The 9220-nt window shown below is 37.7% G+C and overlaps 1 long non-coding RNA gene across 1 annotated transcript in view; it reads right to left on the bottom strand.

The window, feature by feature from the left end:
• The window catches only part of LOC125249770, a 15629-nt gene extending 6409 nt beyond the window's left edge, over positions 1–9220 (bottom strand). The window contains exons 1-2 of the long non-coding RNA XR_007180637.1: positions 8606–9220; positions 4127–4163 (exon numbers count right to left, since the gene is read on the bottom strand). This is a non-coding gene — a long non-coding RNA (uncharacterized LOC125249770). The remainder of the gene's footprint in view (positions 1–4126; positions 4164–8605) is intronic.

The raw sequence follows: 9220 nt of genomic DNA, 5'->3' as shown, positions 1-9220 counted from the left end.
CAATTATCATTTTTGATCTTTGAATTAATCCAATAATACAGACTTCTCCACAAACTAAGAAACATAAGGATCCTATAATCCAAAAACAACACCCCGAGGTATTCCAGCTGCTCCAAACAACAGGCAGCGTTTCCCATGATAAATATTCCATCCGCAACAGAACACTGGCCTCACCGTCCTCACCTTGCTCATGCAGAGAGCACGTCCCTATAGGCCATAGAAAAATGCCTTTGATTATGTGGATGTGATGGGATTTGTGGGCAGGGCTCTGGAAATGTGAGCAGACTCAGGATGAGCAGTAAGGGCCCTTCGCGCGGACAAACAGTATAGAAGAGGACCCGGTACGTGAGCGACTGTGCACACGCGCGCGCGGGGATCTGGTAAATGATCCGTGCGCTCTTATAATGCCTCGACAATAGTCATAGCCATACAAACGCAGCTTGAAATAAGTGTGCAGCGTCCGCCACAGTGATACTATGAATATTTTCAGCGTCTCAAGTCTGATAACTGAAATTTAAAGACATGCCTGACTGTGCATTGGCGGGTGCGGTGAGTCATAGGGAGTCTCGCAATCACATTGCCTCTTGTAGTGTTAACCCTGTGAGGCGGAACAGGAAACTCTCTTATTTAAGCATAAGTGAAGATAGTGAAAGTGGCTGTCAGTTTAACCTGATTGATTGTAATGCATTAAAAAATAGCGCAATTAAGTGCTAACTTGTAATCACATAGCCTACTATCAGAGCAACTTGAGATTGAAATACACTACTAAACTGTAAAAGTTTTGAAGTTAATAACACGCAGATTACTGAAGTATGTTTTAGTACAAGAAAATACTATTTCAGTCGTTCTACTTCAAAATTCCTCGTTTAAGTGAAATCTACTAGAAATTGGTTGTGAATTGTTTTTTTCAGTGTACCTTTGTGTTTTTACCAGTCCACGGTCAATAACTACAGGCAACTTACTTGTATAATGACTTTCAGTCTCACAATTGTGACTTTTTATCTCATAGTGACCTTTTGTCTCACAATTATGACTTTATTTCTCAAAATATGACCGCATTTATCGTAATTGTGACTTTATCTCAAAATGTGACACTTTTGGACCATGCTTGAGTAAAAGTATAGATATCTTACCAGAAAATGACTTTGGTAGAAACGTTTTAGAATGTTACTTGAGTAAAAGTTTTAAAGTATGTGATATTTTTTGTATTTAAGTACGAAAAGTATTTTTTTTTTATATTAAACGTAGGCTACTAAAGTATTGAAAGTAAAAGTACACATAAATGTAAAATACAAAAGGAGCAAAAAAATATTATTAAAAAATTGTTCTATACACAGTCTGAGCAGCAAGATTGTGTTCAGTTTGACCTCTTTCTTACATTTTGGTTTCTCTGAATTAAAAAAAATGGCTAAATGTTTATTGTAATTTTTAAATATAAAAAATACTAATATATTAATTATACATTGATCGTTCATGTTAATTCATAGTGCATTATAACTAATGTAAGAGACAACTTTAAAATGTTAAAATGTAAATGTTGAAATTAACAATGAACAATACTTTTATTAACCTTATTTAAAGGTCCCGTTTTTCGTGGTTTTTTGAAGCTTTGATTGTGTTTATAGTGTGCAATATAACATGTGTTCATGTTTCGCGTGTAAAAAAACACGGTGTTTTTCACATAATTTACTTATCTGTATACCGCTGTTTCCACTGTCATAAAAACGGGCTGATGACTTCCTTGTTCTATGAAGTCCCTCCTTCAGAAATACGTAACGAGTTCTGATTGTGCCAGCGGTTCCTGTGTTGTGATTCGACAGCAGCTTAGCGAACCTTGCCCGGAAAGTGCTGCACATAGTTTTACATGTGGATTATAATTTTCGGGAACCGAGTTAAACATAAATTGTAACCACTGATCTCTAAGTACAGTGTCCCTGGGAAGGCCAAACAAAGGTGATTGGACTGATAACAGCGTTTCGACGACATGGCGACAAACACACTACAAACGCAACTCTTGCTCTTCTCCGTGGGAGCGCAACAAGACCACGCCCCCTTTTTTGTGTATTCCTGTGGGCGGAGGTTAGTCAAAAAACTGTTTTAGTGACGTCATTAAAGAAGGAAGTAGAGGGATGTAGTCCAAACTGGCCGTTCGATGTAGGCGACTTCTGTTAAATAAAATATCTCGCTTGGCATTGAACTTTGAGCTTTAAAATTTTACAGATTTTATTTATACTCTAACAACAACATTACACACTAACTAAAGTTTGAAACATGGGATCACGAAGAACGGGACCTTTAATGTTACAAATGGACTCTTATTGTAAAGTGTTACCATTTCATATAAATCCAAACAGTCATGCTTAAAAATTACCATCTTTACACACAAAGGCATAGCACTATATATGTATACTTTCACACATTATTTGCCTCTATTTTAGAAAACTTGATGATTATCTAATCAAAATATGTGTTACAGTGCCGATAAAAGAACTGAAATCAAATACATTTATGATCTTTTTATATTTCTGTCGTTGCATGATGAGGAAACAGTTTAAAGTGTAATTCAGTAAGATTTGCGAAGCTCCCCCTACAGGTTCCTTCGGTGAATCACACTGTCGTAAATACTCCAAGCGCAGCTCTGGACTACAACGACTACAACGCTCACCAGCGCAGTAGTTTTGCAAATACAGTGCAAGAAATCTCGATGGAGGTGGGTAATTTTCGAAATTGTCTTAAAAAGTCATAATATATACATTGCTTTTGAATTACTGTAAAGCATTTTGTCACTCTCGCGTGAACGTGAACATGAGGCGAGATTGTGTCGGGTCGGCGCAGCTCAACTTGCAAGTGCTGTATTCTGGCGTAGACATGCCAGAGGGGGTTAGTGCTCGCCTCAAACACACCACTACAAGTCAATTAACCATCGTAAGGACTTAGAAAACTATTTATGAAGGTAAAAAAAGTTACTTAGTTCTGCTTTAAATATGCAACTTCACTGGATAATGAATGCATAACAGCAAACAAATGGATATAAAATAATGCAAATGAAACAACCGTGACATTAAACAGTTGGTGTTTTTGTCACGTTGTTTTAACCGCTTGAGGTACTACTAATGTTAGGATCCTCTCAGCCTCGACGGCAAACATACTAACTTACTGTAATGCAGCATCTAGTCAACAAACTAATTACTTTCTAATGATATGAAAACATGTACTGTAGTGTACACTCACTGTATAACATACCGTTTTGTTTTCCCTTTTAAATACGTTTTTGAAGTGTCCCGCTCTGTGCAGCGCGCAGCCTCACATAACGTGTCAAAACAAACTCCATGAGGCGTCAGTTTTTATTTCGCCTCTAGAGGCCGCTCTCGTACTGTATTATGATGGCGCATTGGAGATTAATATTTCGTAAACAAACTGGAAAAATGTTTTTTTTTTTTGCGCACACAAAGTTCTCGCGTCACTTCATATTGACTATTACATGAAGATGCATCAAACTTTTTTAAATCACTACTTTATCTCCTGAAAAAGAAATGAAAGGAAAAAAAGATAGGTTGTCAGATCTCTGAAGATATATTACTGCTAATTATCCACATATTGCATCTATATATACAATTAAGAGCCATACACTGCACCATGTGTTTTATCTGTTTTTCCTGTCAGTGAAAGATGCCTCAGCTCCATTCAGCCACATTCAGCGATAAGCCCACTCCCATATGCGTGGGGATGGTGATTGATGGCTGGGATATGGTGATCAACAAACAGGAGGCTGTTTTCCTTAAAGCAGGTCGGCATAGACTGCTCAACCCCAGCAGCAGCAGCAGCTTCTGTTTAAAAAAGCTGTCAGTCCAAAAGAACACTCTATCCCACAGATCCCAGAGAGTGACTCAATGTACTCACAGTCCATCCGAACAGAAGCTGCTGTAATCAACTAAAAACACCTCCAGTTAACTGAGTCATATGTGTATTTGTGCCTCAGGATGATCACAAATACAGTACGTAATGGTCCACCTACCATCCAAGTATCAGTTTGGTTTTAGAGCCTTCAAAGTTGAAGGAAAGAATGAATAATGTGCTTGAAGGGATAGTCCACCAAAACATGAACATTTCGTCATTGTTTACTCACCCTTGTGTTGTGCAAAGCCAGGATGACTTTCTTTCTTCTGTGGAGCACAAAAAGTGAAAAAGTTTAAGGTCTGTCTAGGCTACTTTTTCAATAAAATGTATCTAGCTAATCCAACGCTATCTCACGACCAATTCGTACGTATTTTACGAGGTGGATAATTCGTACGATTTGTCTAAACCCCAGTGATGGGTAGGTTTAGGGGTGAGGTTAGGGGTAGGTCATTTGTTCAAATTCATACGAATTTGGCAACTCGTGAAATACATACGATTTAGCATAAAATGTACCTAAAATTGAAAATTCTGTCATCATTTACTTATACCGTCATGCCATTACAAACCAGGATGACTTACTTTCTTCTTCTTTTTTATGTGGAGCACAAAAAGTGAACTTTTTTCAATATAATTTAATTGAGCGAGGATTGGGGCTGTCAAGCTCCAAAATGACAAAAATACACCAACAGAGTGCACTCTATTTAATTTCTGAAGTCACATGTGGACTGTCATTATTTACTCACCCTCATGTTGTTCCAAATGTGTATGACTTCTGCGCAACACAAAAGTGTTGACTCCATTTACTTTTTTTGTATGAACAGAAACAAGATCTTTGCCTTAGATCTTCTTTGCTTTTCCACAAAAGAAATTCATATGGGTTCGAAACTATAAACGAAGACAGAACTATCATGCTGGGTGAAGTATTCCTTTAACATGATTTAGTCAAGGAGGACATTCTTGGATCGCCATCCTTATTGGTCCAGGAACAATATTCTTATTAGGGATGGTAAATTTTGTACTATCAGAGCAATTCAAACTTGAAGTAACTGACCACTTTCTTGGTTTTGCTAGCCAACAATAAATTGACTACTGACAACTCGCATATATACCGCAAAAATAAATTCACAATTGTTAAGTGACAATTATGAGAATCAAGTTGTGAAATAAATTACTTTATTTCTTGTAGTTGTGACTTTATCTCACAATTGAGATCATCTTCTGTTTTCTATGAAAGCTATGTTTGTGCCACAGAAAAAAAATTTTTAAAATTGCAGCTTTTTATCTCACAATTCTGACTTTTTTGTCACAATTGCGAATTTACATCTCATATAAAGTTGCAATTGCGAGTTATAAAGTCAGAATTGTGGGATATAAACTCGCAATTGTGAGAAATAATTGCGAGATATAGGCTAAACTCGCAATTCTGACTTTTTCTCGCAATTGACCCTTCGCCGGGAGATTGATTGACAAGCGATCTAACCAATCATAACGCCGAATCTGCCATTTTGTCCGACAAAGCAGTCAGGAGTTAGAAGATTAACCTCGGTGGACTTGAACTTGAAAAATGGTGTGTATTTACGTCTTTCCGCGTTTTAAACAACATTCATTCTCATGTTCATTCATGTTTATTTGATGCTATAAATTAATTAGAAGGAAGACATGATCAGTTCACGAGCTGCTTGAGCTGAGGCGCTACAGCAATCTGTCACGACACATTAAAGAGCCACAAAACGGATTTAATTGTTTGAATTTCTTAAAAAATTACACAGTTTGAAAGCTGGGACTTTGTTTAATATCATAAGTAACCTACTATGTCTTGTCTGTCGACGTGTTGTCAGTGTCCTCTTTGCTCTGCGATGTATTTTTCACTCCGTGTGGCGTGACAGCGCCATGGCTTGTCGGACAAAGCAACAGTAACTAGGGGGGGGCGGGTCTTTGCGAAGGGTCAATTGCGAGTTTATATCCCACAATTCTAATTTTGTTCAGAATTGCGTGTCATAAAGTCGCAATTGCGAGTTGTAATGTCAGAATTGCAAGATATAAACTCACAATTGCAAGGAATAAAGTCAGAATTGGGAGATAAAAATGTATAGATATAAGATATAGTTTATATCTCGACTTTATAGCTTGCAATTGCGACTATATCACACAATTCTGATTTTATATCATGCAGCTCTGAGAAAAAAGTAAGGATGAAAACTCACAATTGCGAGAAAAAAGCCTGAATTGTGAGATAAGTCATAATTACCTTTTTTATTTTTATTACATGGCAGAAACAAGCTTCCATAGTTTTCGTATTTATATCTCAAAATTGTGACTTTCAATCTCACAAATGATTTTTCTCTCATAATGTGACTTTATACCTCACAATTATGGCTTTATTTCTCAAAATTTGTATTCAATTTCTTGTAATTGTTACTCATAATGCAATTTTTGTCCTTAAAAATGTCTTATTTTTAATTTTAACACCCTTATTGGTCCTGGAACGATATTCTTATTAACCAAGAGTTTGGGTTAGAATGGTTTGTTTGATAGAAATGTTCCAACAAAAGGTATCCTACATGACGTCCTACTCGACAGTCACCAAATGTTGGTGGACTTCATGTTTGTGATCTAATGTGTATCAACACCTCCTCCAGTGGCAGTATCTGAGGATATGATGGAGTTGTTGATCCATGACAAGTTCTAAAGAGTCCAGCATTTCTCTTTTGACCACTCAAATTAATTGATGATTCATCTTCATCTCATCAGCCAAAAAGAAACCAACGGGCCATACTGAGCATGAGTGAGCGACCTGCTTTAGCCCTATATGTCAACAAGTATCAAGCAGCCCATCCTTCTCGTCCAGCCAAGGTTTCATGCTCCAGGGACTCATGGGTAACATGGCATGCTGGGTAACTCCGGCAGTATTGTCAGCAGCTGCCTGGTGTCTCTCGTCCCTCTCTGAAAACCAGGAGGCGTCACGCTCAGTCAGCCACCAAATGCTGGCATAAATCGACACAGTGACTTCCCAGCCACTGGCCCTGACTCCACGGCTCTGCATAGCTTATAAGGTGTCATACTTGTCATGCAGCAAGGGTACATGGGCTTCATTTCAAGGACAGAGGACCAGGCTCCTGAAGGAGTCTTGACTGTGGGACTGGACCTGAATGCGGTCAGGCCGCAAATGTGTACGACCGCTGAGTGGATTTAAAGGCTTTGATGGTTTTAATAATGAAAAAAGGATGTCTTTTAAAGGCAAAGTAATCACTAACAGTGCAATGCAGAATTTCAAAAACTTTTCAAACAAGTTCAGCAAGCACTGCTTATCTGCCATTGGTCAGACAAAAAGATAGCTCCACCCCAAACACACGCCATTGGTTGAGCCGCTGTTGCTGTGTCAGGCTGGTCGGATGTTTAAACAAACAGCAAAATGTTTTCATGGCCTCACAGAGACACATTGTTTGAACTTGTGTAGTTGTCTCTGCATATTAAGTTAGGATAAGTATTTTAACAAAACTTTACACACTTCAGCTTTAAGTTAACTTTATTTTATGGACTATAGTTTTTAAACCTGTAGATATGTTTGTTTGTAAGAACTAAACTTAAATGCAGGTTCAAATGCAGATAAAAGTCTTTAGATGGTGATTAGGATCTGATTTTTAAAGATTAGTTCCAGCAACAACCGACAGAGGGCTCTACTGAGTCCTGTCCATGAACTCTGTGAAGGGACAAACAGGATCACTACAGGTTCACGTGGCAATCAGACAGATTTCAGACAGAGGTCAAAGCATTTTCAGTGACATGTTTTTTTCTGAGGACAATGCACTATGGTTTCCTCAAACATCTTCTTTTGGCTTTGAGGGCATTTTGGATCAAACCTCCTTAATTTACCATGTGATTTTGTGTTAATTAATGTTAAATATGCTAAAAATACTATTATTTAATTAAAATGCAAAAAGCAAATATATATGTTTCTTCAATGGTAATGATTCTTGCTTTTGACTCAGCTGCTGCATATAAATGTCAGAAATGTGGGCATTTGTTTGCATATTATTACGGGAATTCTCATAAACATAGTGTGTGCATATTAGAGAAAGAGGCACAGTGTCACTCCAGGTCAAAGTAGCATAAGGCTGAATGTAATGAACTTTAAAGCTATTTTTAAGTGAGTACACTTCCTAAAAGAAGACAGAATGGGTCAAACAAAAACTGGACTAGAGCACAGAAATAGACTGTTGTTATGAACAAACTGCCAGTATTTAAAAGCCCTGAGTGCAAAATATGATTTTTTTTTTATTAGTGGTGATGATAAAACAACCATGTCGGTTGGTTTTAGTTATTGAGGAGAGGTGTATTGCTACTTTTTATGCTGATTTACAATTTTCACTTGGTGGAAAATACAACAGGGGAAAAAATCTCATAGACTTACTTTACTTTGAAGGAGAAAATCCACTGACAACATCTAGTGAATAGCATCAAGCTAAAAACTAGCTAGCTCCTAGCACCCATTCAAATATAGGCTACACACACACACACACACACACATATATATATATATATATATATATATATATATATATATATATATATATATATATATATATAGGGCTGTCAGCGTTAACGCATGCGATTAATTCAAAATCCTTAACGCGTTCAAATAATTTAATGTATATTTCATTCAAAAACATTACGGAAGCATGTGAAATTGCGTCATAACGTAACTTACGTCCCACAGATAGATGATCTTCAAGTCTATGCTGATTATATCAGCGATGGCAGAGAGAATTATTAATTCCAGTGTCTGTTTCGCTTTAAAACACGAACTCTCTGTCATATTCCGTCATTGTATCTGAAGAGCGCGAGCCCTCCCGCATCGCGCTGTTCCTGTCTGAACGGAACGTCGAAACATCCCACTGCTGTATGGTCAGATGATATGAAAACTATGTTTCTCGGCTGGATAAAGCAAACCAGCTTCTTGCTATGAAAGTTTTGATGGATGAGGATTTCACTCAAGGTAAAGACGAGTGCAGTGACGTACAGGAGTCGTACATTAGGCTACCTTGCAAACAAATCATGTATGATGAGCGCTCTCGACGCACTGATCCCACATTCATTGTATAATGTGTGGATTTGTCCCGTGTATGTTGCTGTGCACTTTGTATATATGCAGGTCAAGGCAGTTGGTTTAGGTTTTTAGGTTCTATTCAGTAACGCAACTTGACTTGTCTAAAATGTAAACAAGCTTTTTGCTGTTGCACATACTAGACACTGTGAATTAGTGATGGGGAGTCGACTCCAAAAGAGTCGATTCCTCGACTCTGAATAGCCCCAGAGTCGGGGT

The sequence above is a fragment of the Megalobrama amblycephala genome, linkage group LG16 (genome assembly GCF_018812025.1).
Source record: "Megalobrama amblycephala isolate DHTTF-2021 linkage group LG16, ASM1881202v1, whole genome shotgun sequence".
Lineage (NCBI taxonomy): Eukaryota > Metazoa > Chordata > Actinopteri > Cypriniformes > Xenocyprididae > Megalobrama > Megalobrama amblycephala.
The sequence above is the reverse complement of the archived record's forward strand: the minus strand, read 5'-3'. Positions and strand labels throughout refer to the sequence as shown.